We start from the raw sequence: 17,695 nt of genomic DNA on the forward strand, positions 1-17,695 counted from the left end.
GCATGTTTTATTCTTTTTTAAAAAAACATTGTTGGGCTTTGAAAACATGAAGAATATAATAGGAAATCATAAAATATTTGGTTAAATTGTTTTCACTAGTTTTAAAATATGTGTTTCACTGTATTGGGAATCCCTGAAGGAGAAAATGAATTGGCAGTATTGGCTATTACCTTCTTTAAAAAGACATTTTCAAATGTCTGATTATTGTCAACTAAGTTAGCTTAGTTATGTCTAGTTGGTTATCAGGGGTTAGTGTCCCCTGAAGGTCAGTTACTTTTTTAAAAAGGTCAACTCTTTTTAATGGCCTAGGATTCTTTGAAAAATACATCAGTTGTTTTTAAGGTGTGCATATGAAAGGAAATTATATTATCAAAGAACTCTGAACTCAGTTTGAAGTTATAGCTATACAATATGGTCTCTCTTACTGTCAGAAAGGCATTTTATTGGACCAGAGCAATAGTACAGTGTGTAGGGAGGTTGCCTTACATCGAACCCAGGTTCAATCCCCAGTATTTCACATGGTCCCCCTAGCACCACCATGAGTAATTTCTGAGTGCAGAGCCAGGAGTAACCCCTGAAGCATTGTCAGGTGTGGCCCCCTAAACCAAACAAAAAAGAATAGCATTTTATTGGAAGTGGGAGAAGAATGCAACCCAAAGTCTGTTAAAGCTCAGAGTTGTGATTTTAATCACAGTCATAAGCACTACTGTGAAGAGGCTTAAGTGTAGGGACTAGGGCAAAGTACTGGAGAAAATAAGTAGACTCTTGAGTAATCTGGTTGAGAGAATACTGTCTCCGCCTTTGTTGAGAATGGTAGACTGTTAGGCTGAAGAGTTCTGGTAGACATTGAAAGCAGAGGCATCAAGATGAGTTTGAATTATTGAGAAAATGGCCTGGGGTGAGGAGAAAGCTCTATAGGCAGGAGTACGTGAGCTGACCTCCATTCTCCCTACCTACTTGACTCACCTACACTAAAAGATGAGTGGAAGATTTGGGTGGAGGTGCCAGCTCCTGAAACATTAAGGGAGTGCCGTGGGCTAAAAGAGTGAATAGGAAACAGTTTTATAGCCTGGAAAAATTTGAAAACTTTAGATTAAGGATAATGAATTTCAAGTTTCACTTTCACCCCTAGCTATGCAGAGCTGCTTGAGTGCAGGCATGGAATAAATTAGATTGATTTTAACTGACCAGATGAAAAGGTAGGGTGGGGGGAAGGGGAAGGTTCTAATGTTAGTATTTTAAGCTAGGTAAGGAAGTTCAGGACATGAATGGCGAATGGGGAAGTAGTGAAAATGGCACAGCAGTTTGGTATTGTTGATTATAGGTGTATGTTCAGAATTGAAGCACCAAAAGGAATCACCTTGAAATGTAGAGAGATGGTGGTTATGTTGAAGTGCTGAAAATTAAGGTTTGGGGGAGTTATTAATATTAGATCTGGTCGGGCTGGAGCTATAGCACAGCGGGTAGGACGTTTGCCTTGCACATGGCTGACCTGGGTTCGAATCCCAGCATCCCATATGGTCCCCTGAGCACCGCCAGGAGTAACCCCTGTGCATCGTCGGCTGTGACCCAAAAAGAAAAAAAAAATCATATATATACATATATATGTGTATATATATATGATCTGATCCAAGGAGTGTGACTGAGATAGGAGAGGACAGTCAGGAGTCCGAGCACCTGGGAAGTTTGGAACTCTGTGAATACTGAAATCAATAGGAGCAAATGCTTTATGCGAAAGGAGCTCAGTGGGAGGCGCCTGCTGTGCATGTATGAGGCCTTGGGTTCAATTCAGAAAACCAGAGGTAGTAATCTTCAGGCTTCTAACATGAACACGATCTTCCAATTTGAATTTATGTTTGTAATGCATTAATAATCAGTTAATTACGGGGGGCTGGAGCGATAGCATAGTGGGTAGGGCATTTGCCTTGCATGCAACTGACCCAGGTTCGATTCCCAGCATCCCATATGGTCCTCTGAGCACCGCCAGGAGTAATTCCTGAGCGCAGAGCCAGGAGTAACCCCTGTGCATTGCCAGGTGTGACCCAAAAAGCAAAAAGAAAAAAATCTGTTAATTATGTGTGTTGTAGACATTCAGGGGTCTTTTTTCATTTTGGATTTTGAAAAATCCCATTTCGTATAGTAGTGCTTCAACGAAATGCTGTCCTGGAGGCTATGCCTTACTGCTAATGTTCTTGAAAGGTAAAATTCTTAGTGAACTATTGAAGGACCTTCTATAATTTTGTGACATTTGAGTGATCTTTCCTGTGGTTAAAATTTTTTAATAGATGTGGTTTACAATATGGAATTTCAGAGTTTAGCTTTATACTCTGTATGATTGTCTTCACTGCCATTTAACTGCCAGATAAAATTGTGCCTTACTTTTGATAGTCACACCAGAAACATTGTAATGATGAAAGATCCTTTGAAAGATCTTCCATATTGGGCTGGAGTGATAGTGTAGCAGGTAGGGCATTTGCCTTGCACGCGGCCGACCTGGGTTCGATTCCCAGCATCCCATATTTCCTGAGTGCAGAGCCAGGAGTAACGTCTGTGCATCACGAGTGTGACCCAAAAAAACAAACAAAAAAAGAAAGATCTTTCATATTGGTTATTAATCTGCCAGTTAACAATACCAGCAGGCATAAAATTGCAACGCTTTGTTTTGTCAGCAGTTAACAAAGACATTTGCATGTTAGGAAACATCTCAAGAAGAAAGTGTTTCTCTTTAAGTCTCCATCGTGGGTCAATTCAACACAGAATCTTGCAACTAATTATTGGCTGGACTGCATATGTTCTGCATGCAAAAGCCCCAGGTTCAGCCCCTGGAGACTTGCCAAATGGCCCCTGAACAACACCTCTTGTGGCTTCCTCTTGAAAAACCAAAAGACCAAAAAGACCAGAATCACAGTGAAGCTGACAAAGTGTAGCATTTGAGTCCTTGAAATCAAGAAGTGTGTGTGTGTGTGTGTGTGTGTGTGTGTGTGTGTGTGTGTGTGTGTGTGTTAAGGAAAAATGAAGTTTTTTAACTTGCTTTTAATGTTCTATGTCAAAAGCTTTAGCTGGGTTTAGCAAAAGCTTCATAATGGAATTGGCCAGTGCTACTAGCATTGGAGAGAATGCAAAGTATTCACCCAAAAATATAGAAGTGATCCGGGAGGTAGCCCAAAGGACTAGAGTGTGTGCCTAGCATGCACAGGGCCCCAGGTTCTATTAGCAGCACCACACAGCCTGAGCACAGCCAAGTGTAGTCCTGGGTGGCCCCCAGCACTGCTGGACAGCACCTGCATGTTCGAACACAGACATACGTGTCCACCAGTAAACTTTGAAGATCTAATTATTAGAGATTGATGTCAAGGGGCCATTGCCTTGAAGTCTGGGTTCAATCTCTGGCGCCCCATGCGGTTACCTCAACGCAGAGCCAGGAGTAAGCCCTGAGCACCGTGGAGTGGTCCTGAAACCAAAAGCAATTGATGTCAAGTCATTGAAGGTTAAACACCATTCTGAAGACTGTTGTAGGCATTGTGCTGTAAGGAAAATGTAGGACTTTCTTAAAAGGAATCTGCAAAGATTCCTTGTGCATTTTCTCCGTTCTCACATCATCACATAGGAGGTAGTATTTGGAAGGCATTTTGGGACAGGGATGAGGCAGCTGGCCAGTTCTAAGAGCTGAAGGTCTCAGTACCTTTGCACAACTTAGTCCTTTCTAGAAAGGTGAGGTGAGCTTTGGATAATACCAAGTAATTTTGTTTTGAGGGAGGATACACCCAGTAGTGCTCAGGTTCATTCCTGGCTCTGCTCTCTGGGACCACTCCAGGCAAGCACCTTACCCACTGTACTACTCTGGCCCCCAAATCAAGTACTTTAAAGTTTGAAAGATGAACTTCGGTCCATATTTAGTGTTCTAACTAACTAAACTCCTGGAAAAGATGTTTAAACTACTTGGAAACACAATTTTTTTTTTGTTTCGATGCATCTTGAGGCAGAAACCCTGCATCTCAGTGAAACCTCTTTGGGGGTTCAGGGTTATTGGGCCACACTGGCAATACTCAGAGGCTATTTCAGCTCTTCCTGGGGAGTGTTTCCCAGTCCAGCTAGAGGAGCCATGCCGTGCCACAGATAACTTTTATCTTTACCCTTTGGTGCTATTTTATGCTGTGATTTTTTTTTTTATCAATTTTGGTTTTGAGCTAAAAAACTTAACCTATGACATCCTAGAAGGAGCTATACTAGAAACCTGTTCACATAGACAATAGACAATAATGAGGAAATGAAGTTGGTATATCTGAAGGTCATATTTCAGGGAAATTTGTAAAGTTTGAAATGAGACAAAAAATACATGATAGTACAAAAAGGGCAAAAACTCGCCTGGCTGTCTTCCCCTGGGCCCCTCGGAGGGGATGGGCTCCAGCTTCCCTCCCTGCCCCGAGCAGAGCTCCGGGCAGCCGAAGACCTCTGAAATGTAGCCACAGCCATGCTCAAAGCCCCTCTCCACACGTTCGGACAAGCCTCACGCATGAAGGTACCAGCAGAGGAACCCAGGTGTGTGTAATCCCATCAACGGCCAACATCCAGAGACTTAAAAGCAAGCTCCCAAAAGCGCGCGGCCGCTTTGTGGCTGCGCTATATCTTATAACCTACTCCCTCTGGGAGAACCTGGTAAGCTACTGAGAGATTCCTGCGCACATGGGAGAGCCTTGCAAGCTTCCCATGTTGTATTCATATGCCAAAGCCAGTAACAAGCTGGATCTCATTCCCCTGACCCTGAAAGAGCCTCCAATGCGGCATCGTTGGGAAGGCAGAGTAGAGAGAGGCTTCTAAAATCTCAGGGATAGGATGAATGGAGAGGTTACTGAGATCGCTAGAGAAATTCGACGATCAGCGGGATGATAATGATGAAGAGTACAAAAAGCAAGATGCTTGCCTTGCACATGGCTGACCTGGGTTTGAACCCTGGCACACCACAATGGACCCCCAACCCCCACCAGGAGTGATCCCTGAGCACAGAGCCAAGACTAAGCTCTGAGCACCTGCAAGTATGACATTCCCCCTACCCCCATCAAGTTAAAAAGTATGATGTGCTTTGTGGGACTGAGACCTAGTGTGAGGCTGGAGCACATGCTTTGCATTCATAAGTCCTGGGTACCACTCTGTTGTCCCATGTTGGCTTCTGGCACGGCCTTATTGGTCATAACATCCAACCATCAGGTCCCTGAGCACTGCTTGAGTTCTGCCCTTCTCAAAAAGGTGTGTAAAGCCTACTTTGTCTCTCTGGATACTGATTTTACTCTCTCCTTTCTAATACTGATGCCGATAAAAACCTCCTTTAAAAACTAAAAAAAAAAAAAAGGTGTGTATATACACAACAAAATAGAGTGTTTTCTTTTTTAAAGATGGAATCCTGGGGGCCAGGGAATGTATAGTCTGTAACACTCTTACCTTGCACACAGCTAATCTGAATTTCAAGCACACCCCTAAACCACTAAGCCCTTCCAGGAGCCATCCCTGAGCTCAGAGCCAGGAGTAAAAACACTGCCAAGAGTGACCAAAAAGCAAAAAAAAAAAAAACCTAAAACCATGAAATACTGCCATTTGCAGTAAACATGGGTGGCCCTAGGGGTAATAATTATGTCTAGTGAAATAAATTGACCAATTGTTTTAAGTATCGGTGGTATACAAAGAAATGAATACAAAGCCTGCGCTTTGGTGATTGCCGCCTGTGCTTTGGTAGATCTCACATCGCTCCTCGGTTCGGCTGAATGCAATGGGCAGACTGGTTGGTATAAGGTGCAGTTTATTCCAATCTCATCTCCATTCTCTTCTGATTCTCCTTCTCCGATTCTCCTTCATTCCTCTCCATCCTCAATTCTCCTCTTCCTGATTCTCCTTGATTCTCCTCCCGATTCTCCCAGATTCTTCCTCTCCCTGCCCGCTCTTACAGCCTTAGTTTTATCACCAAATCATGAGGGGGATGGAGTAGCAATTACACATAGCTGTAGTCATACAATCAACACAGGTAAAGTCCTCTCAGGGGAAGCCGTTTCTGGGACAAATTCTTATTCATCAAGATGGCCCGCCTAAGGGCGAAATACCATCTAGGGGTGCGTTGTTTTTTCTTCTTTCCTTAGTCCAACAACCATTTAAACATTCATCTTTTTTTTTTCTTTTTGAGTCACACCCAGCGACACACAGGGGTTACTCCTGGCTCTGCACTCAAGAATCAATCCTGGCAATGCTCAGGGAAACATGGGATACTGGGAATCAAACCCAGGTTGGCCACGTGCAAGGTAAACGACCTACCCGCTGTGCTATCGCTCCAGCCCCTAAACATTCATCTTAATTCTACTTCTTGATAATATTAGTCATTTTGTATAGATACAGTAAGATACATTAAGCTTACATGGTGGCTCTCCTGGGGACGTCTCACTATAGATCTCAGACTACAGTGCTCAGGCCAAATTAGTCTTTCCTAATTTTAGCAGGGTCTTAATCTTGTTGTCACTCTGGATCATGACAGAATTTGTCCATGACTGTGCTCTTAACTAACAGTTAAGTATTATGTCTCTTCGCCTGGCCTGTTTCAATGCCAGGGTAGCTCACAGCTTGCCCTGAGTCCATCCAGTCCCTCATCGGGACCCTGCTTTTGTGGCGCTAGGAACTAAGGACAACTAAGGCTTAAGTCGAGAAAACAGATGCCCAAGAGTGAATATTATTCGGAATCAATTAACTCCAAAGTTACAGAAGCATGGCATTAACTGTCTTCTTGTATCTATACAAAAAAGGACATTGCTCTAAAGTAACTATGCAAAGGACATAAGGAGAAGAGAAAAGCAATATTTAACTTACAAATACAAACCCAGAGTCCTCCAAAGGATCTGACCTTACAAGTTAACAGAGTCTGATTAGCAGATGAACTGATTGACAGGTGGGGCAAGCAAAAGCACAGGGAAGAGGTTACAGATAAACACAGAGGAATGGGAGTGCCTCAGGAGCCCTGTGATGGGTGTAACCCAATAAATCCTTATGGCAAGGGAGAAAGGACATACCAATGTTAAACCTAAAATGTTTAGGGCTCTATTCCAATGAACAGAGAAATGGGAGTGTCTCTCGGGAGCATTGTGATGGGTGTAATCCAATAAGCCTAATCTCCCTGCAACCAGGGAGAAAGGACAAACCAATGTTACCCAAAAAAGAATGAAGAAACAAAGTTGGTATATCTGAAGGTCATGTTTTAAGGAAATTTGTAAAATTTGAAACAAGACAGATATCAAAGGAATTCTCTTACTGAGTATATACCCCTAAAAGTTGTTGACTAAGGAGCAAAAATCTCTGCCCCTTTGGGCTTGGGTTTTTGCAGTTAACTTGCTTATCTTATAGTTCGATCACTTAACGCATCCCTTTTCCAGATACCTACCAGAAAGTGAGGAGGTTTTTCTTTTTTTTCTCTTATTTTTCCAGAGAAATACTGAAGAGAAATTCCAGCGCTGCAGTTGGGAAGAGTAATGGAGAACAAGTCCTTCCCAGAGAGCCGAACAGGGTATGCCTCTGCCTCAGAGCAAGGAGGCCTGAGTTTACCCTCAGATTGGGTTTTGATAAGCCTAACAAAGGTTCGGGAAAAAAATAAGGACACCCCCCAAAAGGAGCCAAGTGGGGGGTTGTCCTTATTCTTCTCCTGCACGTTTGTTCATAATGGGTGTAGGGGCACAGAATATCTTCTAGTTTATGGCTTGCTAGGCAATGAGGAGAAACATTTTTTCCTGATAATATTTCTATGCCCACTTCCAAGCTGATAGAGGAGGATTGTGGAGCCTCCCTCGGGAGGGTGAATCACCCTGTACTGTGTGCGTTCTAGAGTATTTATTCACATAGGTGCCAGGAATCACTGTCACTGTCACTGTCATCCCATTGCACATCGATTTGCTCAAGTGGGCACCAGTAATGTCTCCATTGTGAGACTTGTTGTTACTGTTTTTGGCATATCCAATATGCCACAAGTAGCTTGCCAGGCTCTGCCGTGCCTGTGACATAGTCTCGGTAGCTTGTCAGGCTCTCCAAGACGGGCAGAGGAATCAAACCCGGCTCAGCCGAGTGCAAGGCAAACGCCCTATCCACTGTGCTATTGCTCCAGCCTGTTGGACACAAAAATTGTTAGATGGCCTCTTCGAACTTTTTTCTCCTTTTTTGTTTCGCTTGGGGACCATACCTGGCAGCGCTTACAGCTTCTTCCTTTAGCTCTGTGCTCAGGGATCACTCCTCGTGGAATTTGGGGAGCCCTATGTGGTGTCAGGGACGGAACCAGAATCAGCCCCATACAGGGCAAGTGCCTACCTGCTTACCATCTCTCTGACACACTAGTCGCCCCTTACCTCCAGGTTTAGCCGCTCATCAGCTCTGATAGAATCACTGTCACTGTCATACCATTGCTCATCGATTCGCTCAAGCAGGCACCAGTAACTTCTCCATTGTGAGACTTGTTACTGTTTCTGGCATATCGAATACTCCACGGGTAGCTTGCCAGGCTCTGCCCTTGGGGGGGAGATACTCTTGGTAGCTTGCTGGGCTCTCCGAGAGGGGCGGAGGAATTGAACCCGGGTCGGCTGCGTGCAAGGCAAACGCCCTACCTGCTGTGCTATCGCTCTAGCCCATCTGATAGAATAAACCCCAAATTTTCCAACTTCTCTCAGAGATTCTGGCTAAGTGGATATGCAAACACATTTTCCAGTGACTTCTGAGAAGTTCCTAGGAGTGCATACTATTTGTTGTCTGCCCCCCTGTCCTGTTGCCTGAACCCTGGGCACCAGCCTCTGAGGGCCACGGATGTAGACACGCGTGGTCTGTGAACATTGCTCTTTCAGACTCCGGAGCAGAGTGCCGGCTGGAATCATCCTCCGTGGCCTTCATGAGGGAAGGACTGGGCTTTGGGGTCACACCCAGAGGTGCTCAGGGCCTATTTTGGACTGTGTGCTCAGAAGTGACCCCTGGCTGTGCCCAGAAGACTGTATGTGATCCCAGTGTTGGGCCAGCTACAGCCCCATGCAAGGCCTTACATTCTGTACTAGCTCTCCACAATCTTGTTTAAACCATACTACTTTGTTACGTGTTGTCCACAGTTAACCTAATCCTAAAAGATGGAGCCCTCCTCTGCAACCTATGTGATGTTGAAGATAATCGTTTCAGTTAGGCTGCAGATAGAATCAAACAGTGGGGAAAAAAAAAAATTTGTTTTTCCTGAAACTAATAGTCTTGACTTGGAGAAATGCTCCTAAAAAATATAAAACTCAGAAACCATAAATTAAAAGATGGTTAGATTTTTTTCAAAAATTTAACTTTTTTCAGTCACAGAGAAATCTATGGTGACTAAAAATTATTTTATGCGATAGCATAGCAGGTAGGGCGCTTGCCTTGCACGCAGCCGACCCAGGTTTGAGTCCTCCACCCCTCTCGGAGAGCCCGGCAAGCTACTGAGAGTATCTCGCCCGCATGGCAGCCTGGCAAGCTACCCGTGGAGTATTCAATATGCCAAAAACAGTAACAAGTCTCACAATGGAGACGTTACTGGTGCCCGCTTGAACAAATCGGTGAGCAAAGGGATGACAGTGACAGTGACTGTGACATGAGTATTTCAACCTTCTTCTTGAGAGGGAAAATAGTTTGTTTCTGAGCTAGTGTTTGACGACATGCGTGTAATTTTCTGTAACTTTCACGGGACGTTAGGGTGGCAGTTTGGGAGAGCTACCAGCAGATGTCACTATTCTCATTTCAGGCTAAATGGCAGCTCCTGCAATGGAAAGGTAGAAATGAGGCCACCACATGCTGGGACAGGCTGCATGGGGCACCTGGGCTTGTCCTGACAACTGTGGTTCAGTAGGAGCGGTCAGCTGTGGGAGAGAAACTTTTTACAGCGTCTGAGGAAATAGCCTTAAGATCTGCAAATATTCAGCAAGAAATTCGGGCGTTGCCCACTAACATTTGTGGAGATTTTAGTGTGCATTTAAGTCAAAGGGGTTTTGTTTGTTTTTGTTTTAAATTAAAGACTCTTTTGCATATATGGAGGGAAAAAACCCGCTCAGGAAATGCATGTGTCTCTCCACACTGCTCTCCTTCTGCCTCTCACTCTCACATAGAATTTAAGGAAGGTCACGGCCTCCCTGATCTACTGTCTCCTGATGGGGGAACTGCTCAGACATTTTACAGAAAAAAAAAAAGGCATGCATTTATGGTGTGTAATTATGTCTAAATCATAATTCCTTTACCTGAAAAACTTTTCTTCAATGTCTTCTAGTACCAGACTGTCGGCACTTAGAAATACAGGCATGGAAGGTTCTTGCATTGGGTGGTGAAAAGTATAAAAAGGAAATAATCCAGCGGAGAGGCCCCTCTGAAGAGACAGGGTGCACAGCAAGATAAGTGGAGAGGAGTAAAAGCACCGAGGAAAGAGACTATCTAACCAGGCAGCAGCTCCGGCGAGGCTGAACTGGGCGGGTAGGTCACAGACCTTTCCCTCAGTCTCTCCCTTTTCCTCATCCCACATCCACTTGACAGAGTATCCTGTTCATTTGCTCACAAAATATGTTTGAGTGAGCTCACAAAGTATCTTTTTGCTCACAAAGCATATTTGAGTGTCTTCACCTTTATACAAATAACCTATAGAAATAACCTCATTTTCGGCTTCTCATCTTATTTCTCTCTAATCCACTTCCCGAGGAGCCACGACAGAGGAATATTTTTATCGTGCAAATCTTGTCATGTCTCCTTCCTGCTTGAAAGCCTTCGTCCCCTCTTTCCAGGCCTCCCTCTGCCTCCTGCGCCTCCCACCCTTCCACTCTTTCTGTTTCTGAGGATGAGTTAAGTGCTCTCCACCTCTGCACCGTCATACATGCTGCTCCCCAGTTCTCTCCCCCTTCACCCCCCTCCCCCCTTCACCATCTGCCCCTGCCTCACCTTTCCCGGGCCTTGTGGTTTATATCCTCCAGGTCAGATCAAACAGCACCTCCTGAGAGAGATCCTGTTCAAATTGAAACCAGCCCGAAGAGATTAAGTGCTGACTTCAGTATTAGAAAGCAGAAAACACGTCGAGGCAAAGACAACTGCCCTTTCTCTCAAAGCCTGAAGATAAGCTCGATTCTCCTCATCTTGTGCCTCCCCCACCCCACCCCCACCCCCACCCCCCAGGGTTGAGACGAACCCTGACTTTGTTTAAGGTTTGCAGATAAGATAGTGCGCCTCAGGAGACCAGGCCAGGAGGGAATTTATTCTTCTTTCTGGCATCCACGGATGTGCAGCCACGCTTTATACAAGTATGTTCCCTATTCTCTCGATAAAAACCTCTTACTCTGAGTGTGCAGATAAGGTGAGGGTTTGGGGAGATGAGGGGTTCGTCCTCTTCCAACCTGCAAGCTTGTGGCTGCAAGGACAGGACAAGACAGGATAAAGAGGAGAGCAAAGGAGAGCATGGGCTGTCCCAGGGTAGATAGCTTGTCTGAGCTCACTGCAGCACTTGGCAGACCCTTGCCTATCTCCAGATGCTTCTCCCCCTTCCTTCCTGCAGCTTGCTTCCTTTCTCTCTCCTTCCCTCTTTTTTCCTCCCTTATTTTTTTCTTCCCCTTCTTCTTCTTTTCTCTTCTTAAAAGATCCCACATTATATTGGGGATACCAATGACTCAATTTAAAAAAATACATGTTTCTGGTGCCCTTTGCACTTGGGCTAAGAGAGGTGAAGAGAAGAAATGGGGTAGGACTTCCGGAAATGCTGTCAAGGAAATCAGCCCTTCTGGGGCTGGAGCAATAACACAGCGGGTAGGGCGTTTGCCTTGCACGCGGCCGACCCGGGTTCGATTCCCAGCATCCCATATGGTCCCCTGAGCACCGCCAGGAGTAACTCCTGAGTGCAAAGCCAGAAGCTAAGCCCTGTGCATTGCCAGGTGTGACCGAAAAAGCAAAAAAAAAAAGAAATCAGCCCTTCTGCTGTGTTCTCTTTGGCCCCCGGCCCTTTGCCCTTCTCTCTCCTGGCAGTGTGCCTGGGAATATAAACCCCTCACTGTCCAGAAGCAGAGAAGCGGAGCAACGGGAGAAACCTGGATGTGGAGAGTTTCTTAAGCAGCTGTGGAAGCCTACACTTCAAACTTTTCTTTGGATGGAGACCTGCTCAGTAAACCACTTTCTGTAGGCTCTTTTTGTGTTGGGGTTGTTCCCAGTGGTGTCAGGAGATCTTGCAGTGCCAGGGATCAAATCTGCAAAGCATATTCTCCAGGACTTTGAGCTATCCACCTGGCTCCCAAATAAAATTCACCCATTTCACCTATTTTTTTACTTTTTAAACATGCAAAGAAGTACTCTTTGGCTGGGCCAGCATGGACTTTTTAATAACGAAGCACAATCTTTTGTTTTGGGGCCACACCCCGCTGTGCTCAGGACTTACTCCTAGCTCTGGGTTGAGGAATCATCCTGGCAGGGTTGGAGGACCCTATGGGGTTCCAAGAATCAAACCCAAGTGAGCTGCCTACAATCTCCCAGACTGCTGACAACACTCTTCATGAAAACAAATGTGAGCTCCCAGCTCGTCAAATGGGGCTGATGTAGAGGGCTCTCAGTCGTCATCGGTGGAATGGATGGAGGAAACACAGCAGCACTAAATCCCATGGCAGTGAGTGAATTGGATGGAGGAAGGTGATGCAGCCATAGACGTGCTGGCCTCAGAGGGCCCTGGCCTGGCCCAGGAATCTGAAGGTGCACAGCTGAGTGCTGCCCTGTAGGGAAGCCATACAGGACTTAAAGCAATGCATGGCAGTTCTTTACATGCGTTACATCAATGAAGAATGGTTAGCAAACATTCTCTAAAACATACGTGGATCTTCCAAAAACGGGCTCTGGGCATTTAGTCGAGAAGGGCAACGTGGCTCTGGGATTTCTAATGAGAAGTAAGTCATAACATAATTCCGAAGATGGGCCGAGGGTGTCTCTCAATGGTAGTGCACTTTCTTACTTTACATGTGTGAATCGAAGTATAAATATGGGTGAAATACCAAATAAAATGCAAAATAAGTAATTACATAACCCCTGAAAAACAGGAGATTGTTTTTGCTGCATCGCATTGTTATCCCCAGACATGACTTGCAGGGATCTAGTTGTAGAATGTCAGAAAACAAAAAACAGTCACTGCGCTTCTTCGCTTCCTAAATGTTCAACAAGGTTCAAGGCGGACACCGCTTGGGGTAAGGGCTGAAAGTACGGTCTGTGGCCACGGCACACCTACCAATTAGTGCACCGATTTATTCACTCATAAAGCCCTATTCATCTGCCGAATAACACAGGGTTATTTCTGAATTCTAAACACAGGCCGAGTGTGTAGTTCATTTTTATTAGGTGCTCTTTGAAAGCAATTCTCCCCCACCCCCCCACCTCCACCTCACCCCCCGCTTGGGGCACCTATAAAGAGCTACAAGTAAGAGACGGTGTTCAGATTCCTCAGCGAGTTAAACCATGTGGTTTGTGGGACTAAGGGAAAGAAATTTGGAAATTTTTCTTCTAAAATCATTGTAGGGCAGCGGGTAGGGCGTTTGCCTTGCATGCGGCCGACCCGGGTTCGATTCCCAGCATCCCATATGGCTCCCTGAGCACCGCCAGGGGTAATTCCTGAGTGCAGAGCCAGGAGTAACCCCTGTGCATCGCAGGGTGTGACCCAAAAAAAGCAAAAAAAAAAAAAAGACCCCCCAAAAAAAAGAAACAAAAGCAGCCTTTAGGCTGGGGCTGTGGGGTCCGCCAGAGTTAGAGGTTAACCTTAAAGGTTATACTTGGTGTAAAAAATAAATAAATAAATAAATAAATAAAATAAAATCATTGTAGGGGTCAAGAGGTGGTTCAGAGGCCAGTGGGCTGCCTGGCCTAGAGTTTGCTCCCTGGCGCCACCACATGCTCTCACGATGAGCCTGGCAGCTCCATCCTGCATCTGAGATTCCTGCCGGGGGGTGGGGTGGTGGGGGCGGGGTGGGGAGGATTGATTGTGCAGGAAGACATTGAAGGTTGTGAGCCCCAGTCAATGCTGCAAGTAACAAAATCAGTGTATGAGCACCATGATCAGGAGTATGAGCCACTCCCTAACCCAGCGAGCTCACTTGTGACACCACCTGTCCCAGGCTGGGAGTGAGAAGGGCTGGGCCTTTGCTCTGTTCCCACCATGTTTTTCCTCGAGCAGGCAGATGGGAACAGTGCTCTCCCGTGTCAGACCGGGTCACCAAGAAGCTAGAAGAGGCAAGATAGATTCACTCCTCAAATCTTCATGGGGAGCGATACCCATCGGATATTAGAATCTGACTCTGGCTTCCAGGCAGGGAGAATAAGTTTGTGTGATTTTAGTCTACCATATATATGATCATCTATTGCGACAGCCCAGAGAATGAGCCAGACCAGAGGAGTGTTACCTGTCACAGGCATTTCTGTGCAAGGTTACTCCTCCGATGCGTCTTTTTGTTGACTCCTGGTAATGGTCTAATATTCTTGAGAATCACATGTTATTTCCAAAGGAATGATGTCATCCCGATCACGTGGAGCTCAGTGTTGCCTGATTGTGGACTTTTTCTAAAAGGATGATGGAAGATGACTGTTAACTCCCCGAGGAATAAATTCTCTTCTGTTCTGGTTTATGAGGGACTTGGAGTGAGAGATTTTGCTTTGAATTCAGCTCATAGTCAGTCATCTTTCCCCTATCTTCTGCCCCCAAATGGCCATTCTGTAGCTTTGAGTAAATTCACAGAGAAGGAAATTTCATTTGGATCAGTAGTGGTAGATATACAGATCCAACTTAGCTAAATCACAGGACAAATCACAGAAAATATGTCACACAGTCATTTTTATCTATCCTACAATTTAAAACTAATCATTTAAGGTTTGATGCAATCAAGATAAATGTAGACTTGGGGGGCCAGGGAGAGAGTACAGCATGAAAGTCTCTTGCACACTGCTGACCTGGGTTTGATTCCCGGAATCCCATCTTGTCCCCCAAGCCCCATAGGAGTAAGCCCTAAACACAAAGCCAGGAGTAAACCCTGAGCATCCCTAGTTGTGCCCTAAAGCAAAATAAATATGTTTTATGGAATATCATGAATCATTAGATATGTTTCGAGGGCTATGTCTTAATATGGAAAATTTTTTAAATAATAGTATGCAAGGGCAGTCGCAAAAATTAATTAAAACAGCTTAAAATTATGCATGGAAAACTGATAGAAATATATTAAAACACTAATAGAAATAGGTAGGATAATATTTCTTTATAAACCAAATTTTATTTCCAACTGTGACCATGATTATTTTGGCTGACCCTGTGAACTAATGAAAGCCAATTTAATCATGCAGCCAATAGCATTTCTTTTTGTGTGTGTAGCTATGACTGGGGTATCACTCTGAGCCCTGTCAGGGAGTCCTGGGGTCACACAGGCTGTCCTAGGGTGGAGGCTTATGGTGCAGAGATGGAATCCAGGGCCTTGCACATGCAGACCAGTGCTCTGTCACCTGAGCCATGTTTAGGGACGCTTTGGGTTTGGGTTGATTATCAATAACAAGTAACTGAAGCTTGTCTCTCCTGTTCTTATCCTAAATCCTCACTGTCTCAGCAGCCAGGCACACCAGACACTATCTCAGAATCAAAGGAAACTTCAAGCCAATTTTAAACGTGCTGTCAAGCACTTATTAAAAACACATATTAAGACTTTATATAACTTATTATGTAACTCGATCAAATCCCCACTCTCTGAAAAGGTAGGTGCTCTGTCACCCTTACATGAGAAAACTCTAGAGAAACAGGATTTAGTTAAGCGTAAGCTAAGCATACAGCTAACACGAAGCAATAAGCAACCAACCTTCGAATTATTAACTGGTCCCAGAACTGTTGCCAGATCCTGACAGTGTATCTTTAACATAACATAGCCAGCCCCATAGCTCAAATGTCCTGTATTTCATACACAGAAACTTACTTTTCATGTTCCTCACAAGCAGGGGAAAAGTTAATCCTCTCTAGCAGAGAATAACAGCCTGTAAAGCAGCCGCTGCCATTCCTCTTACACGCAACATGAAGCATCCATATTTAATAACTGTGAGACTTACCAAGATCAAGCCAAGAGCAGAAGGGAAAAACATCCTCGAATAACAGATACACAGGTGATCAATAATAAGCTAATGATAATTTTAAAACAACTCTGATTAATGTCCTAGAAAATAGAGAAATGATAGAAATAACAGATAAAAAGAACTTTTTATGCTCTCAATTAAAGAACAAAATTAAAATTCTAAAACCAGAGTTAATGATTAAGATCATTCACTTAAAAGAATCTCTGCAAAAGATGAGCTGATTTAAAAATATTATCAGAGCTGGAGAGAAAGGACAGCTGGCAGGCTGCTTTCCTTGCACATAGCAGACTGGGTTCAATCCCCAGCACCCACATGGTCCCCCAAGCCTAACAACGCATGTTCCCTGAGCACAGAGTCAAGAGTAAGCCCTGAGCACAGCCAGGTATGGCCCCCAAAACAACAAAAACAAAAAGATACTGGCTGGGGGAGGGCAGTGGCAGGAGGGAAACTGGGGACATTGGTGGTAGGAAATGTACACTGGTGAAGAGACAAGCGTTGGATCATTGCATGACTGAAACCCAATCATAAACAGCTTTGTTACGATCTTTCTCATAGATATTCAATTAAAAAACTTTTAAGTTGCATTTTTAATTATGTTTTTAGGAATAGCAAATAAGCGAGTCATAATAGAAAAAACAAAGCCAAACTGGAGAGATGTTGAGGAGATCCTTTAGTTGCATTGCTGTGGAGGGTTGGGCTGGAGCGATTGCACAGTGGTAGGGCATTGGCCTTGCACACGGCCAACCCGTGTTCGATTCCTCCACCCCTGTTGGAGAGCCCGGCAAGCTACCGAGAGTATCTCGCCCGCATGGCAGAGCCTGGAAAGCTACCCATGGTGTACTCGACATGCCAAAAACAGTAACAATCAGTCTCACAATGAGAGTCATTACTGGTGCCCACTTGAGCAAATTGATGAGCAATGGGATGACAGTGACAGTGACAGTGGCTGTGGAGGGGCAGACGTCTGCAGTCTCAAGCTAATGAACTAGAATTACTGCAGGGAAGTTGTGAGGAACAGGGTGAAGAGAGCCGCTTCAAGAACAGGTCAACAAAGTAAGTCTCATTCAAACTGAAGTCAGAATTTGCAGATAGGCCCCACATAGTTACTCAATTAAAGAGAACTTAGCTACAATAAGGTAAGAATAAATATGAAAGTTCTCCAATCCATTGATTCTTAAAATGAGGTGCAGGCAGCCCAGATATATCTTGACTATCTATTAGGTCTTAGGGAAGAAATACTATAATTTATGTTTATGTTCAGCTCATCTTTTAAATGCACGCTTATTTATTTATTTGGTTTTGGGTTCACACTGAACAGTGCTCAGGGCTAACTCTTGGCTCCTGAACTCAGGAATCACTCCTAATGGGCTTGAGGGGCCATATGGAGTGCCATAAATTGAACTCTGATCAGCTGCATTCAAGGCAAATGCCCTATCGACTATACTATAGCCCTGGCCCCAACATATCTGTATCACTGTCACTGTCCTCCCGTTGCTCATCGATGTGCTTGTGCGGGCACCAGTAATGTCTCCAGTGTGAGACATACACATAGGTAGCTTGCCAGGCTCTATTTATAATT

This window comes from Sorex araneus, chromosome 1 (genome assembly GCF_027595985.1).
Source record: "Sorex araneus isolate mSorAra2 chromosome 1, mSorAra2.pri, whole genome shotgun sequence".
In the NCBI taxonomy this organism is placed as follows: Eukaryota; Metazoa; Chordata; class Mammalia; order Eulipotyphla; family Soricidae; genus Sorex; species Sorex araneus.